At 32.8% G+C, this 17,957-nt stretch overlaps 1 long non-coding RNA gene and 2 other non-coding genes across 3 annotated transcripts; 2 read left to right on the top strand and 1 right to left on the bottom strand.

The window, feature by feature from the left end:
• Nucleotides 1–3,484: 3,484 nt before the first annotated feature.
• Nucleotides 3,485–5,588, bottom strand: LOC146914705 (uncharacterized). The gene is made up of 5 exons (XR_015013133.1): nt 5,204–5,588; nt 4,409–4,504; nt 4,197–4,289; nt 3,992–4,095; nt 3,485–3,915 (listed from the first exon to the last, which is right to left on the bottom strand). It is a non-coding gene; the product is annotated as an uncharacterized LOC146914705 (long non-coding RNA).
• A 4,243-nt stretch (nt 5,589–9,831) lies between these two features.
• LOC146914704 (small nucleolar RNA Z43) lies at nt 9,832–9,915 on the top strand. Its single transcript, XR_015016910.1, has one exon. It is a non-coding gene; the product is annotated as a small nucleolar RNA Z43 (small nucleolar RNA).
• A 238-nt stretch (nt 9,916–10,153) lies between these two features.
• LOC146914703 (small nucleolar RNA snR60/Z15/Z230/Z193/J17) lies at nt 10,154–10,242 on the top strand. Its single transcript, XR_015016916.1, has one exon. It is a non-coding gene; the product is annotated as a small nucleolar RNA snR60/Z15/Z230/Z193/J17 (small nucleolar RNA).
• The last annotated feature ends 7,715 nt before the right edge of the window (nt 10,243–17,957 follow it).

The following is a 17,957-nucleotide window of genomic DNA, read 5'->3' as shown; positions in this document are numbered from 1 at the left end:
TGCAATAAGTGGAACTATGGGCTAGCTTTTCATAAAAATAATGCTTTCACATTAAAAATGGACACGATAACATAAAAATCCTAACAGTTACATTGGAAGTCGGGGCAAATCCCAAAAATTATACTGACAACCACAAAAAACAAAACGCCTAGAACTATAACCTTGAACTTCAAACTTTTATCGTCGTACCACAACTGCAAAATAAAAAATACATGACTTAAAAACAACATTGAGTCATATATATTTTATTTTGTACTTGTGGTATAAAGATAAAACTATGAAGTCCGGGGTTATAGTTCTAGGGGTTGTATTTTGTGTGGTTGTTAGTATAATTTTCCAATATAATTGTTAGGTTTTTTATATTATAGTGTCCTTATGTAATGTTAGAGCATTATTTTTATGAATAATGTCCATGGTTCCACTTATTGCATTCCTACTAAATTTCTGTGAGCATAGCCACAATTGATATTGAATATTAAGAACATGTTCAATTAGCAATGCATATTATTTAATGGATGGTATTATGTTTTTGGTTATTTTGTTTTCTAATTGCTGCCTGTGTTAAAGTGACTATGAACACCATCATTATCTTATTTTTTATTACTTATTTTTTTTTATTACTTATTTTTTCTGTCCATTTTTTTATATCTTTCATGACTGTAATGTCACAACAACACCTTCTCTGCTTCTTTATTCTCTAATCAGACGGTGTGTTTGTTTCCCAACTTAAGACTTTCAGGAAAAAAATACAAAGGTATACCAACTAATTCTTCATTTTATATCTTTAATTATAGGGATGTTTTGTAGTTTTGAAATCTGACCTTTTTTGAGTTATAATAGTTTAGAACCTTAAATTTTTTAAATTACCTTTAAGTTTACTTTGCTTAAAGCAAGTTACATTTTAAATAGAATGTTAAAAAAGTTTTTGTACTTCAAAATCTTACCTTTTTAAAATCTATGAAGAAGTATTAGTTATTTTAAATCTCCAGGCCTTTTTACAACTCATTTTAGTGAAGTTTTTGAACAATTTCAACTTTAAAAACCGAAATCTTTCAACCATGTAAAGTCATACTTAGTTTAAAGCTTCGTTTATTTTTTAAGAGGATCGAGTTTAAAGAGAAGAAGAAACTAATATGGAAAATGAGGTCAAATTTGACACAAGTTTAAATATTCATGAGATGTTTACATGTAGCAACTGCAATCAAGAAGTATATATAGTGAAAACAGCTTACGCTTGTTAAAGCACCTTAAGCTCCACCATTTCGTTTAAAATGGTTTACAAGAGGTTGAGACACTGTCAAATAAATTGACAGTACATGTTAATTTCTATATGGATTTCGACTTGCAGCATTTTACCTTTGGTATTGGCAATGGCAACCGACAATGTAATTTTTTAATTCATTTCCTCACTTCATATTTACATTTTATAGAATTTTGAATTGTGGGTGTTTCAGGGCCCGTTTGTGTTGAATTTTTTTGAAAAAAAAATCTATTTTAAAATCACTTTTTTATTTGTAGTGTTTGTTTTGGAATTTAAAAACATCCATTTTGTTAAAAAAAATCATTTTTAGCCTCAAAATGAAAAGCTAATTCAAGTAGCCTTTTCAAAATCTATTTTTTTCTAAACATTAGGAACTCAAGTGTAAGTGTTTCAAATCTTTAAAAAATGATTTGTATGATAGTAAACAAACATAAAATAGCTTTAGATTTTTTTATGTAATATATGAGAAGTCATTGGTTTTTGAACTTGTTTTTATCTCTAGATTTTTGAAATATACACACTTCATTGATGTGCAACCCACAAAGTGTAGATGTTTATTGTCACCTTGATTGCTCTCGCTTACCACGATAACCCAACGAGTTAGAGCGTTGGACACACAGAATTTTCATGCATCTTTATGCCTACATAGAGCCAACTCCGATGTGTCAGAATTGTGAAGATGGATACCGTCTCGTGACAGATGGCGACCAAATCGAGAAAGAAAGTAGCCATAGCCTAAGCCTCAGCACCGCAAAGGTTCCTCTCCTAAAATGATGCACCATCAAGGAAACATTGATGATGAAAGTGAGATAGATCCTTACGGTGATTTGTTTGATGATGACAAAAGAAGATTAAAGAGCTACTAGAAGATCTTTTCCATGTTTAGTTTTGAATAATTTCTTTTATTATTAATTATTTGAAATGAAAGAAGAACCTTGCTTATGTTCCAAGAGTTGAAGGTGATTGATTACCTTTTTTTCTTTTTCACACCAGGATTGGGAAGGTGCAAGTGAACTCAAGCTTTAACATTGCCCCGATATATATCATATGTAACTATTATATTCCTTTGGCCATATTTCTCATGTTAATAGTCATGTAAGGTATACTTTCTTTTTACACTTGGTCTTCACTTATACCAAGTTAAATATCAAACCTGAAAATGCATAATAAAAATATAGGTTTTTTGTGGACCCCACTCCCACAAACAAACACTGCAACTTCTCTACGTAATATTATTTGTCATTTCTTCATTTCTTTCTCTCCTTGACCACAATCAACAAAATTGTGTACCAACTTCTTGCCTCTACTCCTTCCTCTTCACTCTTGCCTCTTCACTCTTCTTTCTCCTTTATGTCACAAGAAAAGTTTCATCATCATTTATTATATAACCGTAAAAACCACATTTTCTTTTCAATCTTTATTTTTAATAATCGGTAGTCCTATATACAGCAATATATACGAATTCTTCACGAACAGGAAATCAACAGATAAGAAAGCAGCCTGAGCGGAAATCATGGGGAGAGTAATGGAAAGAAGCTGGTCAACAAAATGTGAGTAACTGAAATACATGGTCGCTATGCTTCTCGAAAAACCATTTCGCTATAAATAGCATTATTCTTTAATAATAAATGTTTGTAGCGAGATAATAAGACTCAACTATTATTATTCTATTATCAAATAAAAACAGTGCATATAATTAGACTTTTAAGAAGATTGTTTCAGAGAGATTAGACACTAGTGCAAATCAGGGATACAAAACCTATTTTTTAGAGATTTAAGACCTGTTTTTTACCGGGGTTATATCAACGGGTGTTGTAAGTTTGAGATACGACACCTGTTTTTTATTAGGTATAAAAACTACATATTATACCTGTTTTTTCTTATAAACTGGTGTGATGTGTGTATTTGTAACCCCACTTTTACACTAAAACAGGTGTAAAACCGCGCATGTAACACCTTTTTAAATACAAAATCAGGTGTTAAAACAAACATATAACACCCATTTTATTAAAAAAAACCGGTCTGAGAAAGCTAGGAGCAAATTTAAAAAAAAATTAACCTGCAGGCACTGTCACCTACACTTTTTTTTTTTTTATATGAAAGAGTCGCCTACAGGTTATTCAATTCCACAATGTTTTTTTTTTTTTTTTTGCAGTGAATATCATCTAATGTTTGTTCAGAAACCAACATAAATATATAACTAAATATACTACAATGGTGCCCTGGGATAAATGCATACATTTGAATTAATAGCTCCCCATTAAGCACAAGATTTGTACAAGGTAGAAAAAAGAAAATACAACTTAAGTCTAACCCACATATACAAACTTCAAAACAATAGAAAGATCACTAACCCTGCCCAATCAAACACACTAATTAACTCTTATTCATCACCCTTTGTGAGGCTATACCAAACAACAACATAAATGTGTGGATCACTCCTCTAACAAAACTAAAACCACCACACCTCAGATAAAAAAATTTCTCAGCGCTGCTTTATTCATATAAAAAAAGAGAACATGAGTGGAATGGGTCTGAAAGTCGATGATTGTCTTAGGTCGACCTGCCTGTCTAACAACGTCTACTGCTTTGCCAACCCGACCATGCACCAATAGAGGCTTCAAGTTCTCATCCATAGTCAACAACATCCTCGGCTGTTACAACAGAGTTTAACTAAGACTAGCTTCGAATAGGGGATGGTAGAGAAAGGAATTTGATACTCAAACAAACCTGCATGGCCAACACGAGGAGCTAGAGAACATAGTGATATTTTCCCAACACGATAGCTTTTGTATCGAGGCATTCATGCAACATAGCAATTAGTCCTGCAAGCCCTGTGCTATAAAAATTTGAAGTCACCAACTAAATTAATTTGTTGTCTGACAAAAGTTTAATTAAGAGATAGAAGCAGATGGACAAATAAGAATTAACTTACGGTGACATTAAGACACAATCAGAATGATAAGGAATAAGTGTTAATAGTCCCATTCTGAAATGTACAAGATACAAGACCTTGGGAAATCAGCACCTGTAATGTAGAAAATAAAATCATACCCTGTTGTAATACAAGGTGCAACATAAGAATAGAAAATAAAATTTATGAGATCCATAAATAAGACTAATGATGATTCAGTAAGAAACCCATACCAGATTTGTTGAGTCAAAGCCGACATTATCAGCAAGGTTCTGTGTAGTTGAGTCAATGCCTGCACCAGCACTTGTGTGGCTATCAAGAGAATGTGCCTATGAAAATACAAATCAGAGTAAAATGTGAGTCAAAACCAAATCAACAAAGAGGCACATTTGAGACAGAAAAATAACATATGTAAAACTATTTTTTTTTCCTGAAATCATTGACCATGAGCATAACCATAGATTAAAATTTCAAACTCTGCACAAGTTTCTTAAGCAGGTTGTACAAAGTCTTAACATTAGTACACAAATGCAACCAACATGTTACAAGAAGCATCCTGTTTGAAAACAAGATGCCTCAAAACAGCTGCTGCTTAGCAAGGAGAGGTATCCTCTAGAAATAATTAAAGCCTGGAACGTCAATATCCAAACATTAAATCCAATCAAGGAAAGAAAACAACAGTAAACAAAAAAAAAACATGATTTGTTTTGAAGAGTCATATAAATCATTTGAAACAATGCTGCTTTATTCATAGCAGAAAAGACAAGAAATTCAGCCTAGAAGCTTTAAAAATCAATATGACAGAAATTTTTATTTCTCTCATATGAGAGAAACCAAAAGTAAAGTTAGACCAATTTCTTTAAACATATAATAATACTAAATACTTAATCTTACATGCAAAAGTTAACAAATTTCAATTGTAAAGAAAAAACAAAATAATATTTAGAACTATACGAGAAGAGAAATCAATATTTCTAAATTGTAATAGACAACAACCATAATGACATTCATACATAATATCATTTTACCTTTAGTAAGAGCCTGTTTGGTACCAAGTTTTTCTACCCACGTTTTCATAAAAGCACGGTAGCAATCCACTTTAACTCAAAAGCTCCAATTGCTAGCTTTTAAAAATCACGGCAATTTTTGCTTTGGAAATCCCCCAAACTCGCTTTTTTGCTTCCAAACTCAATCCCAAACAAGCACTAAGTTTGATGCAAAAGCTTCTTTCCATTCTGATTTGGCTTTTAGAACAACTTTTTCAGTTACCCATAGAGCTTCATCCACTTGATTGCATCAACATAGAGATTAACATAGCTAGGAAAGTCATCAAATCAATATAAAGTGAACAATAGTTTAATGTTGGCAAAATATCTCATTTGTCCTTTAAGTTTGACAAAAATACCAGATTAATCCTTTAAGTTTTTTAAGTTTCAAATAGGTCTTTATTACTCTTTTAAGAACCTATTTGAAACATAAAAACTTAAAAAACTTCAAATAGGTGCATTAAGTTAACAACTTAAAGACCTCTTTGAAACTTAAAAAAACTTTTAAGGGATATATTTGAAACTTAGAAAACATATTTGGAACTCAAAAATCTTAAACGACTAACCCGATATTTTTGTCAAACTTAAAGGATCAAAAGAGGTATTTTTCCTTTAATATTTTAACTAGCTACTGATTAGCTGCCCAAACCAGTTCTAAAAGCTTTACTACAACTATCAGCATTGGTTATTGATATTATTGCCCGACAATTAAAGCACAATTTATCATTATATATTGCAAGCTTACCTTGGATGTATTCAACAATAGCAATCCTTCAATATCAGAAGCCAATTGTACAAATTTCTTAAACCTGAATGGAATTAAAAAAGACGAAGCAAGATATAAAGTAAATTAGAAATAGAAATGTGAATATTTAAAAGGAGACTTTCGATCATATAGAAAAGGAATTTTTGGCAAAAGAGATTCTAGTTCAACCTAATTAGTAAGGTCAAATTTTGATATAAATAAAATAAATAAAGTTGGGTACAACAATTATAAGGATATAAAAAAACATTGATCCATTGAGTACTTCACTTGAGATATGAAAAACGTTGATTTCTATACCTTTGTACATTATAGCAATAGTGAAGTATCAATTGCATTACTAAAACCTTTACTAAAATCAATGCATGATTCTGCAAGTTCCATTTAGTTGTTGCACAACTGAAAATATGAGTGTCTATTAAGACAATTTTATGATTCCAAGTTCCAACACCAGTCATAAAAAAGTCAAGATGCAATCTTCATCCATTAGCAAAAAAAAATTATGTATAAAATAGTACACTCAATCAAAACAACACCCAACAAAAAATAACCACCATTAGAAATAAAAAAAATCACAAACACATTAATAATAGAGTACCAAAACATAACAATATGGCTAATTAATCAAAATCTCAGGGATGGGGGAGGAACTGAAGATTACCTTCACTATGATGAAAGAATTCCATTGAGGAACTGTACCCCTTAGAGACGGGAGAGTTCGATCGCGAAACTGGAGAACGATTGTGAAATTGGATTGCAGCAGGGTTTGATTGAGGAATATGAGAGTTTGATTGAAGGGTTTGATTGAGGAAAGAGATAGGGGAAATTCGATTGAGGAATATGAGAGTTTGATTGAAGGGTTTGATGAAGAATGGGTGAGCGACAAAGTTTGATTGAGGAAAGGGAGAGAGAATCAGATCGATTGGGAGAGAGGTAAATAGGTTGAGAGTGAAACAAATTGATCGATATACTCGAGAACTTATATATCATCAGGCTGAGAGTGAAAGAGTTTTAGTGGAAAAAAAAGATCATACCTTTTTTTCTTAAAAGCAGGTTTGGAATGATCCGAGGGAGGTTAAATAGCTGAGTTGGTTTGAACAAAGGAATAAAGGGTTGGAGGTCAATGGTTCAAGTCTTGCCAAGGAGAAACAAAACTAATATAATAAGTAATATATTATTAGTTTTAAATAAATAAATAAAAAAGTTTAAATTTCAAACCTTTTTTCTTAAAATTAGGTATAGAATAATAAATACAAGTTTGCCACCTTGTTTTTATTTTATATTTGACACCAATTTAATCTTAAAATTAGGTTTAAAAACTTACTCACTAAAACAAAATTTTTAATATATTTACAAAATTGCCACCTTAATTATATTTCACACCACTTTTTAATAAAATAGGTATAATATAAATAATTCTTTTGTATATTTTGCACTAGTGAGAATGCATTGAAAGAGTTGTGAGCCAAACACATTGAGAAATTTTTAGTTGTTCTTCAAATTTTAATCTCATCGTCATCCATAATTCTCTACTTTTCCAAATTATACCCTCTTATATCAGTCATAATGTTATTGTGCCTTTAAAGTTGACCTTCGATATCTAGGATATTAAAATCGAGGAAGGTGAACACGATTTTGCAAAGATTTATGTCGAATGAAGGTTTCAGAAAACATTGACTCCGTTAACCACCTACGATATATGAGTCAATGAAGTGAATGTTTATAAAACCGCCTTCAACATCCTTCACTTTCATATTCTAGATATCAAAAGTCAACTTTTGAGGAACAATAATATCGTGAGTTCATAGCTTAGGAAATCCAACCAGATGGAGTTGTCAAGGACTCTATAAAGATGATTGAGAGGGTAAATCAATAGAAATATTTACAAAGGAGAGATATCAAATGTAAAATGTAACTATTAAAAACCAGTTCATTTCTACTACTACATTATTCTTGACAATTGGGAGGACAAAAACATGTGCTTCATTCTTTAGCTTAGTTTCCTGCCTCACATCCAGCCTAAAAACAGGCTTACTCCTCCGCAACGTTTTTTTTGAAGAAGATAAAGTAGCCTACCCAAATTAGCACCGAGGAGAATAGAACCTGAAACCTTAAGGAGGGGCACAATCTTAGGTTCCAAGTCAATATATACCATCAGGCTAACTCAAGTGGGTTACTCCTTCCCAAGTTCCAGAGTTTAGGATGGGAATGGAGGGGAAGAGCTCACTTTTATTTTTTAAACTAAGAACATTATAAAATAATTAGTTAAAAATTAAACATTTTAGTGTCTATAATTTAAAAAATAAAATTATGCCCTCCACTCTCCTCAACTTTCTAAACCCTCCTAAAGTATTAGTCATTTGAAACATACAAAACCATGTGTATTAGAATAGAGAATATGAATGAGACAAGATAAAACGTACAAAACCATGTGTATTAGAATAGAGAATATGAATGAGACAAGGGCCCCGTTTGGATTGGCTTATTTTGAGCTTATGTGGGCTTATCTACTCCCATAAGCCTTTTTAAAGGTGTTTGGGTAAATAAATAAAAATAGCTTATCATAGTTTCATAAGCTGCTTATGTCATATTTTAATAAGGCTAAATTTTCAGCTTATCCTCCGGCTTAACAAGGAGCTTATGAATTTATGTAACCTCCTTCGATTCTCTCTGGATCCACTTTTTCAAAACTCATATTTTAATTATAATGTTAGTTATCTTTGGCGGTGCATGAGTAACAAAATTGCTATATACTTATTTTACTAAAGTAACACACGTAACTAAGATTTTTTTTTTTTTTTGAAGGTATATTTTTATTATTTTTTTGTTACGTAACAAAATGAAACTGAATAAAAAAAACAAACTTAACTTGTCTTTTTTTGGCAACAAACCGTACACTAATATCTATATATATGGTAAGTTTATTTACACCTCTAATGTTGTTAATTTTGTCATATGAATATTGATATTTTTTTAAGGACGAATATTGATTATACTATATATATATATATATATATATATATATATATATATATATATATATATAGTATAATTAATATATTAGAATATTGTTGTTTACATCTTGATTAATTTTATCAAAAAAATCTTGATAATTGTGGTTCGATTCTTTGATTTCTTTGTTAAATTAAAAATATTTAAAATTTCGATAATTGCTTATGTAATGTCACATCCAAACACTTCAATTTATGTAAGTACTTTTTAGTGTACATATCCAAACGTAAATAGCTTATTGAGTATAAGAACTTATGATGTAAGCTCTAGTTCTATAAGCTCTAATGCTATAAGCACCAATATAAGCTGTTTATCCAAACGGGGCCAAGATAAAAAATGAAGTATTCTATTTGGAATTAATGCACCAAATTCTTTTCTTACTATGATCTTAATGTTGTGATTTTAGAGTTATTTTATTTCAAAAGTTAATAAAAATTAAGGCTATCCAAAAAGTGAATTTTCTTTTAACGTTTAATTTTTCCCAAAATTTACTGAAACTGACCTTTGCCTTATTTTTCTCACCTAATAAACGGTTTTTATGCAAGTGACTCTTTCAAAAGCTTAATATTTCACGAAATATTAGAATAAGTCTTTTGCCCTATATTTATGTTTTAAGTGACTCATTCAAAGGCTGAACTTTTCACGTGTATGCAAAACCCTAGCTCTCACTCGCTACTCTTTATAAGCACCTCTCTATACTATGCCCTCACTCAGATTAGGGTTTCTCATAGCAGCAGCCGCATTTTTTCATTACATTCTATTTCCTTCTCCCATATCCCTTTTCGTTTTCATCTTTGTTCTAACTAATTTCTTAAAACTACATTGTATTTAAAGGTGACAGTGACGATTCTAATTAGGTCTCGTTCGTCGTAATTGGCCAATTTGACCTTGCCGACAAATCCTGTAATACTCTGAGTCCCTTCTTATTCATCATCCAGATATTTTCTAATTTCATTGCAGTTTTTTTTCTCCTTTACTTTCTCATTGTTCTGTGTTTTCAATTGGCCAAGGATTATAAATTATTCAATAGACAAGCATATGTCTGAATTAATTCATGTTGAAAAATCTGATATTCTCTATGAGGCCATTTTGTTCACTTTTATTTATTCTTTGATCTCAATATGATTTTGAATTTTTTTTACTTATTGTTTGCATTGGAGAGTCAAATGATGGTTAATAGCATAGTTCAAATGATCAATTCGTGATTATTCAAATTTTAGTCTTTCGCTCCTATCTGATGACTCCATAATGTTCAAATTGTTGCGTTAGTTATTTACATGTTGTGTTTGTCAATGTTTTTCGCAATTGAATTGAATTGAATAATGGTAAATATTGATCGCATTTGGAATAAGCCATATCAAATGTATTTGTAGTCTTTTATTTACATGTTGTGTAGTCTTTCGCTCCTACGGAACTATTACATTTTTCAGCTTTAGTTTTATCAGATTCTTATGCCTGTAAGAGTGATAGAAGAACCACATTGAGTAGAGAAAAAAAGATACACCCATGGCAAACAATATTTATAGGGTACATCTCGTGTAATATGTGAGATAAATTCGAGTTGTTCCGTTGTATCAGGATTATGTGATGATTTATTATTTTGCATGTTTCATATTAGTTATTGCCGGAAGATGTTAATGGAACCATGTCGATGGCTAAATTCTTCAGCACTATTAAGGACATATAAGTTTACTTGATCTCTCTCTTTTTTTTGTTTTCAATGATATTTTGCGACCTAATTGCTAAAAAAAGCACAATGATTTGAATTTAATTTCATATTAGTTATTGCTGGAAGACGTTATTGGAACCATGTCGATGGCTAAATTCTTCAGCTCTATTAAGGACAGATAAGTTTACTTGATCTCTCTCTTATTTTTGTTTTCAATGATTTTCTGCGACCTAATTGCTAAAAAAAAACACAATGATTTGAGTTTCTTTATGTGCCTTCTTCATCTAACGAATTGCGATTCATTGAATTTGCAGTGTAGTTTATTGACGGATGCAGCACCAATTGCTGATTATTGGTTTTGAGATTCAAGATTTTAAATCAAAAGGGATCTTCTTAAGAAAGAGATGTAAAAGATAAGAAAACATAATATAAGGAGCCAAGTAAGCTATATTTGTCTATGCTTGTTTTCTATTGAGTGTGATTATAATTCATGGTATTTTAATGCTATAATTCATGGTATAAACATAAAAAAAATAAAAAATTAAGGGAAAGAGTACGGAATATCGAAGCTCAATGAGGTCACACACATGAAAACTGTAGGCACAAAATCAAAATTATAGACATCTGGCTTCTCGTGCTCTTACTTGTTATAAAATAGCAATAATAAGACATGAATCTGCAGAAAGACTTCTCATATTATTAGCGAGAGTTTGATAACTGATGTAAATAAAAAATAGATATTTGATCACAAAGTACATTCTTAATTTAATTTTAAACTAAAAAAAAAATAATACTTAGTCCAAAAAAATACTTAGTCCATTTTATTTGATCACAAAGTACATTATTAGTGAGAGTCTTTGTAATACTTAGTCCATTTTAGAGGATTTAGAAAACATTTAGTCTTTTATCTCGTCCTCTCCAACATACGAAATTATCTCGTCCTTTGCAACATACAAATTTATCTCGTGTTGACTTTTTCTCATCCTCTCCAACATACAGAAATCTCTCCATTATATCTTGTACTTAATCTGAAATCGTCATCAATAATTCTCTACTCCCTTATATCGGTAATAATGTTATCATTGCTTTGAAGTTGGCCATCGATATCTAGGATATTAGAGTTGCGGAAGGTGATGGCGATTCTATGAAGATTTATGCCGCATGAAGGTTCCAAAAAATATTGACTCCATTATCCACATTCGATATATGGGTTAATTGAGTCGATGTTGTTTGAAACTTTAGTGTTTGCATAAATCATCATATAACCGCCAGCAGCATCCACCGCTTTCATATTCCAGACATCTAAGGATAACTTCCAGCAGTAATAACAGTGTGAATTTATACCAGGGATAACCCAACTCGTTGGGGTTGGCGAGGCCACTATGAAGACGATTGAGAGGCTAAAATTTGTAGGGTTTAAAGAGTTGTGGAGCGAGGAGTTCAAGGTTGTAAGTTCAATGCAATTTTGGTAGACCTCCCCATCTATATTTAATCATCAGGAGTATTAGTCCATGTTTTATTTCACTTTTAGAGGAGATGAACTCGATTATATAGGTGTAGAATTAATCTTGATATGTCACCGCATAACTAAACACAAACTTATTAGACTTTCATAATTTTGTGTATTAAGCATAAGGTTCCATAATTTAGTTGATTTGATTTTAAATAGTAAATGCCTTTGTGATTGTTCTTGACTAGATAATATTTCATGTAGATTTGTGATCTGTCATAGATATCAAATCACTTGCTTCCGGGTTTTCTAAAAGGAATCTCGCAGTACATGCGTTGGTAAATTGTCGATCATATTGTAAGATAATGTAATACTTTAATGCATGGTTGAAATTGATGGTACTTTTTCCTACAAATTTATTTTTGGGTACATCTATAGATTGTTTAAGGATACTGTTTTATACATCTGTAGATTGATGTTAACTTCATTACAACTTTTTCCATTTTTTTGCAATCCAAACTTAACTTCTGATATAGTAATTGTATATTTTTAGTCAGTTTATTCTCTTGAATAAAATCTAATTAACGTGGAACTTTTTTTACATAAAGGTTAACAATGCTGGTTTGCTTGAGCAAAATCGAAAAACCACATCTTCAAATAACTGTCTTTTTTATGCTATATCAATCATTTTTAGGTTTCAGTATAATTTATTCCATTTTCTCAAATTATTATTGATGTTGACGTGTCATTATAAGGTACAATGTTAATGTGTGTGTTACAAATTCATAGCAATTAATAGATGACTCTGTTAGAGTACACTTTTTTTTTTTTTTCCCTATTGTATTGATGAAAAAGGAACAACACAATCTCATCAAAGTGGCGACAAAGATGTTTTCTATTAGTGATACCTTAACGACCAATGTCGTTAATTACAGACGTCGTCAACATACACAAACAAGTAAATATACGATGTGCCTGAATAATGATGAATTATTGAGTGATCAGCCACACCAAATTGATGAACAACATTATTATTCTATTTAACCAAGCCTAAGCAGACTGTTTAAGTATGTAAAGGCCATGTAAAAAACAAACACTAGTATTGGTCTATGATACAAAATGATTCATCATTACTTTGTTCATAGAATATTATGAAATGAGGAAAATAGAAAACTGAATTGTTATTATTAGTCAATGATGAGATACAATGTCTATTTATATACAAAATGAAGGAGCACTATAAGCTCTGTAGGCTGAATAGCACCAAACTAAAACTAATGCTAAGTGACTTGAGTAGCAAGTAATTGAGTTCTCTTGGTATCTTTGGACTCATTCTCTTTATCTTGTAATAGCCCCCCACAAGATGGAGGTTGATAGATGTCTATCAAACCCATCTTGGACAAAAGAATGGAGAAAGGGCGAGGCAAGAGGGGTTTGGTGAAAAAATCAGCCAACTGATCCTGAGAAGATATGGGAAGAAGCTTCAGGATGCCTGCTTGAACCTTTTCTCTCACAATGTGGCAGTCAATTTCTAAATGTTTGGTCCGTTCATGAAAGACAGGATTAGCAGCTATGTGAAGAGCACTTTGATTGTCACAATAGAGGACAGGAAGCTTGGAACAAGTAATGTGATGATCATGAAGGAGATATAAAATCCATTGAAGCTCACATGTTGCTGAAGCCAATGCCCTATACTTTGCTTCAGAGGAGGATCTGGAAACAGTTACCTGCTTCTTAGTTCTCCATGAAATAAGAGAATGACCTAGGAAGAAACATTGACCAGTGATGGATCTTCTTGTATCTAAGCATCCTGCCCAGTCAGCATCAGAAAAACCCTGAAGAGTGAGAGATGAATTTCTGGGAAAGAACAATCCTTTGCCTGGGCAACCCTTCAAGTATTTGAGAGTTCTTAAAGCTGCTTGATGATGAGTGACAGTAGGATGAGAAAGAAATTGACTCAATTGTTGTGTAATAAAGGTTATGTCTGGTCTAGTGGTATTAAGATATAACAATCTACCAACTAAACGCCTATAAGCAGGAACATCATCAAAAGGTTGACTGGAATCATGATGTAACTTGAAAGAAGAATCAGAAGGAGTGGATACAGGTTTAGAGCCATCATGACCTGAATCTGATAAAAGATCAAGGCAATACTTTATTTGACATAAAGAGATGCCAAGCTTGGAGTGTGCAACTTCAATACCAAGGAAATATTTAAGCAACCCTAAGTCTTTAATTTTGAATGCAGCATCCAAAACTGACTTGATATGTTGAAATTCATGAAGAGAGTCTCCAGCCAAAATGATGTCATCAACATACACCAGGAGGATAGTGAAAGAAGAAGCAGTCTTCTTGATAAACAAAGAGTGATCAGAAGTTGCTTGAGTGTAGTGATGTTGAATGAGAACAGATGTGAGCTTCTCATACCATTTCCTGCTGGCCTGCTTTAAACCATAAAGAGATTTCTTCAATTTACAAACCTGATTGGTTTTAGCAGTTTTAATGCCTGGAGGAATTAACATATACACATCTTCTTGTAATTCCCCATGGAGAAAAGCATTATTTACATCAAGCTGATGTAAATACCAGTTATTGATTGAGGCTAGGGCAATCACCAATCTTACAGTAGTGAGTTTTGCAACAGGTGAAAATGTGTCAAAATAATCAAGCCCCTCAATCTGTGTGTATCCCTTGGCAACCAAGCGTGCTTTATACCTCTCTATAGACCCATCTGCATTATGTTTAACCTTGTAAATCCATCTGCAGCCAATGGGTTTAACATGTGGTGGTAGATCCACAATATCCCATGTACCAGTCTTCTCAAGAGCTAATAACTCAACTTGCATGGCTTGGTTCCAACAAGCATATTTACTTGCCTCAGCATAGGTGGTAGGTTCAGTTTGTGTATGCAATGCAGCAATAAAGGAAAAATGAGAAGAGGAAATATTATTATATGAGAGATAATGATGTAAAGGGTAGGTAGATGCAGAAATATTGCTGCAAACAAAGTCTTTGAGATGTGTAGGAGGGTTTCTGACTCTGGTGGAATGTCTAGGAGCAGGTATGATGGGTGAAGAAGAATCAGAAAGTGTTGAATCATTGGTGGGAATGTCATCAAAAATGATGGGTTGACAGTTATTGGTGGGAGGAGTAGGAGGTTGGGAATTTGAGGAAACTGAAATGGGAGAAAAATATTCCCAACTCAAAGTGGTGGAAGTAGAATCAATATGATAAGGGAGGATGTTTTCATGAAAAGAGACATGTCTAGAGACAAAAATATCTCTAGAAAGCAAATCAAGAAGGACAAAACCCTTGTATCCTGGTCTATACCCTAAAAAGAGAGATTTGCGAGCTCTAGGGTTTAGTTTCGTTCTGTGATTGGTGAGAGTAGAAGCATAACATAAACAGCCAAAAACCTTGAACAAATGAACATCAGGGAGTTGATTATGAAGGATAAAATAGGGGGATTGATTGTGGAGTAATGGGGTGGTCACTCTATTGATAAGAAAAACTGCATGTAAAATAGCATAGGACCAATAGGAAGGAGGCAATTTTGACTGAAAAAGTAAGGCTCTACCAACATTAAGAATATGCTGGTGTTTACGTTCAACTCTCCCATTTTGTTGGGGAGTTTCAACACAAGATCTTTGATGAATAATGCCATGAGAGGCATAAAAATCAGTGAGCAAAAATTCTGGGCCATTATCAGTTCTGACATATTTGGGAGTGATGTGAAATTGGTTTTGAATCAAGGCAATGAAATTTTTAACATGATTAGATACTTCAGATTTAGATTTTAAAAGAATGATCCATAGAAATCTGCTATGATCATCTACAATGGTAAGAAAGTATCTATGGCCATGAACAAATAAAGTTGATAAAGGACCCCAAATATCAAAATGGAGAAGTTCAAAGTTGCTAGAAGCATGAGAAATACTATGAGTAAAAGGCAGATGCTTATGTTTAGCATAATGACAAAGATCACAAACATCATTTTTATTAGCTTTGATAGAAGGATACAATGAAATCATATGAGATAATCTTGAGTGAGACAAATGACCTAGTCTGAAATGCCACAAGGCATCAGAACTAATAATATTGCTAGAAATACAAGGAACTTGAACTGCACTATTACAAGTTTTATTTATAGAACTAGAAAAAACAGGAGATGACTCAGAATTGGGTGGAAGGTACTTGTACAATCCATCCATCTGTTTAGCAAAACCAATCATCCTCAAGGATTTGTTGTCCTGTATAAGACATTTATCAAGTGAAAAATGGAAACTACATGATAATGAATCACATACTTTAGCAACAGAAATAAGATTCAAAAGGAAATTTGGACAATATAGAACTCTAGTGAGGTAAAACTGAGGAGTAAAAGAGACAGTACCAGCTTGAGAAATGACAGTAAATTGACCATTAGGTAAAGAAACTCTAACTGGGGAAATGGTATATAAAGAAGTAAAACAAGATAAATGGCAACATATATGTTCATTGGCTCCTGAGTCAATGAGCCAATGTGTAAGATGAGAAGTGTTAGAAGTTATACCATTGGTGGAGGTTTGGGTGGAGGCAATTGAAGAAGAGATCAAAGGTGAAGCTGTGATATGATTGGAAGTAGGGTTAGAGGAGGATGATGCTGAGGTAACCAAATTTGCTTGTTGAAGCAAGGTAACAAGTTGAGAGTATTGCTCTGAAGAGAGACCAGTTGAGGAACCTGAAGTAGCAACACTTGGTTCAGAAGTAACAGCTTCAGAATCAGTATGAGAAACAGCATTAGAACGTGCTTGTTGTTGCTTGATAACATTGGGATACCCATGCTTTTGATAGCAGAAATCCACTGTATGATTGGTTCTATTGCAGAAGGTGCAAAACCTTGGAGGTTTGTTTGAATTAGAGGGAAACTGGCCTTTACCACGAGACTGAAACTTTCTAGCATCAGTGGCATTCAATTGCACAGAAGGATCCTCAGCAACACTAACAGGTATCAAAGAAGAGGTATTGCTCTCTTCTTGTACAACAAGGGAGTAAACTTTATTCAGAGTAGGAAGAGGATCAAGTAAGAGAATTTGAGTTTTAACAACTGAAAAATTCTCATTGAAGCCAGTTAAGAACTGCATGATCTGGTCTTCATTCCTATGATTTTTAGCAACACGTGATGCTTCACAACGGCAAGGATGAACACATATGCAACTAGGTATAGGTCTGTGTGAAGATAATTCTTCCCAGAGAGACTTCAATTCAGTAAAGTATTCAAGAACAGACTTTGCACCTTGTTTGAGATTGTGAATAGAAGCACGCAGATTAGAGATACGAATACGATCAACCTTGGAAAATCTTTCCTTGAGATCAGTCCAAACCTCAAAAGCAGTGTCACAAAATACAATAGTTTGCGCAATCGAATCAGAAACAGAATTAATAAGCCAAGACTGAACGAGATGATTGCATCGTTCCCAAGCAGAACGATTCAGATATTCTGGATCTGGCATAGGCATGGAACCATTGATAAACACCAATTTGTTCTTCGTTCCCAATGCGCGTTCAACAGTTCGACACCAAGAAATGTAATTGGAACCATTGAGTTTGGGAGTGATGGATAAAGAAGTAGGACTTTCACTCGGATGAACATAGTACACTGATTCAGTGTCAGGTGAAGAAGAACGTGGAGCCATGATCACGATGAAAAAGTTGCAGAAAAACAGAGTAATGATGCAACGAAGAAGATGAAGCAAGAAGAACGATTGAATCGAAAAATCAACCGAACAAAAGATGAAAATTGAATCAACAAACAAGAATCACGGTAAGAAAGAAGAATCAAGCACCAAAAAACGAAGAAAAT

This window comes from Medicago sativa, chromosome 6 (assembly GCF_051527215.1).
Source record: "Medicago sativa cultivar Bolivia chromosome 6, Bolivia_mono, whole genome shotgun sequence".
Lineage (NCBI taxonomy): Eukaryota > Viridiplantae > Streptophyta > Magnoliopsida > Fabales > Fabaceae > Medicago > Medicago sativa.
The sequence above is the reverse complement of the archived record's forward strand: the minus strand, read 5'-3'. Positions and strand labels throughout refer to the sequence as shown.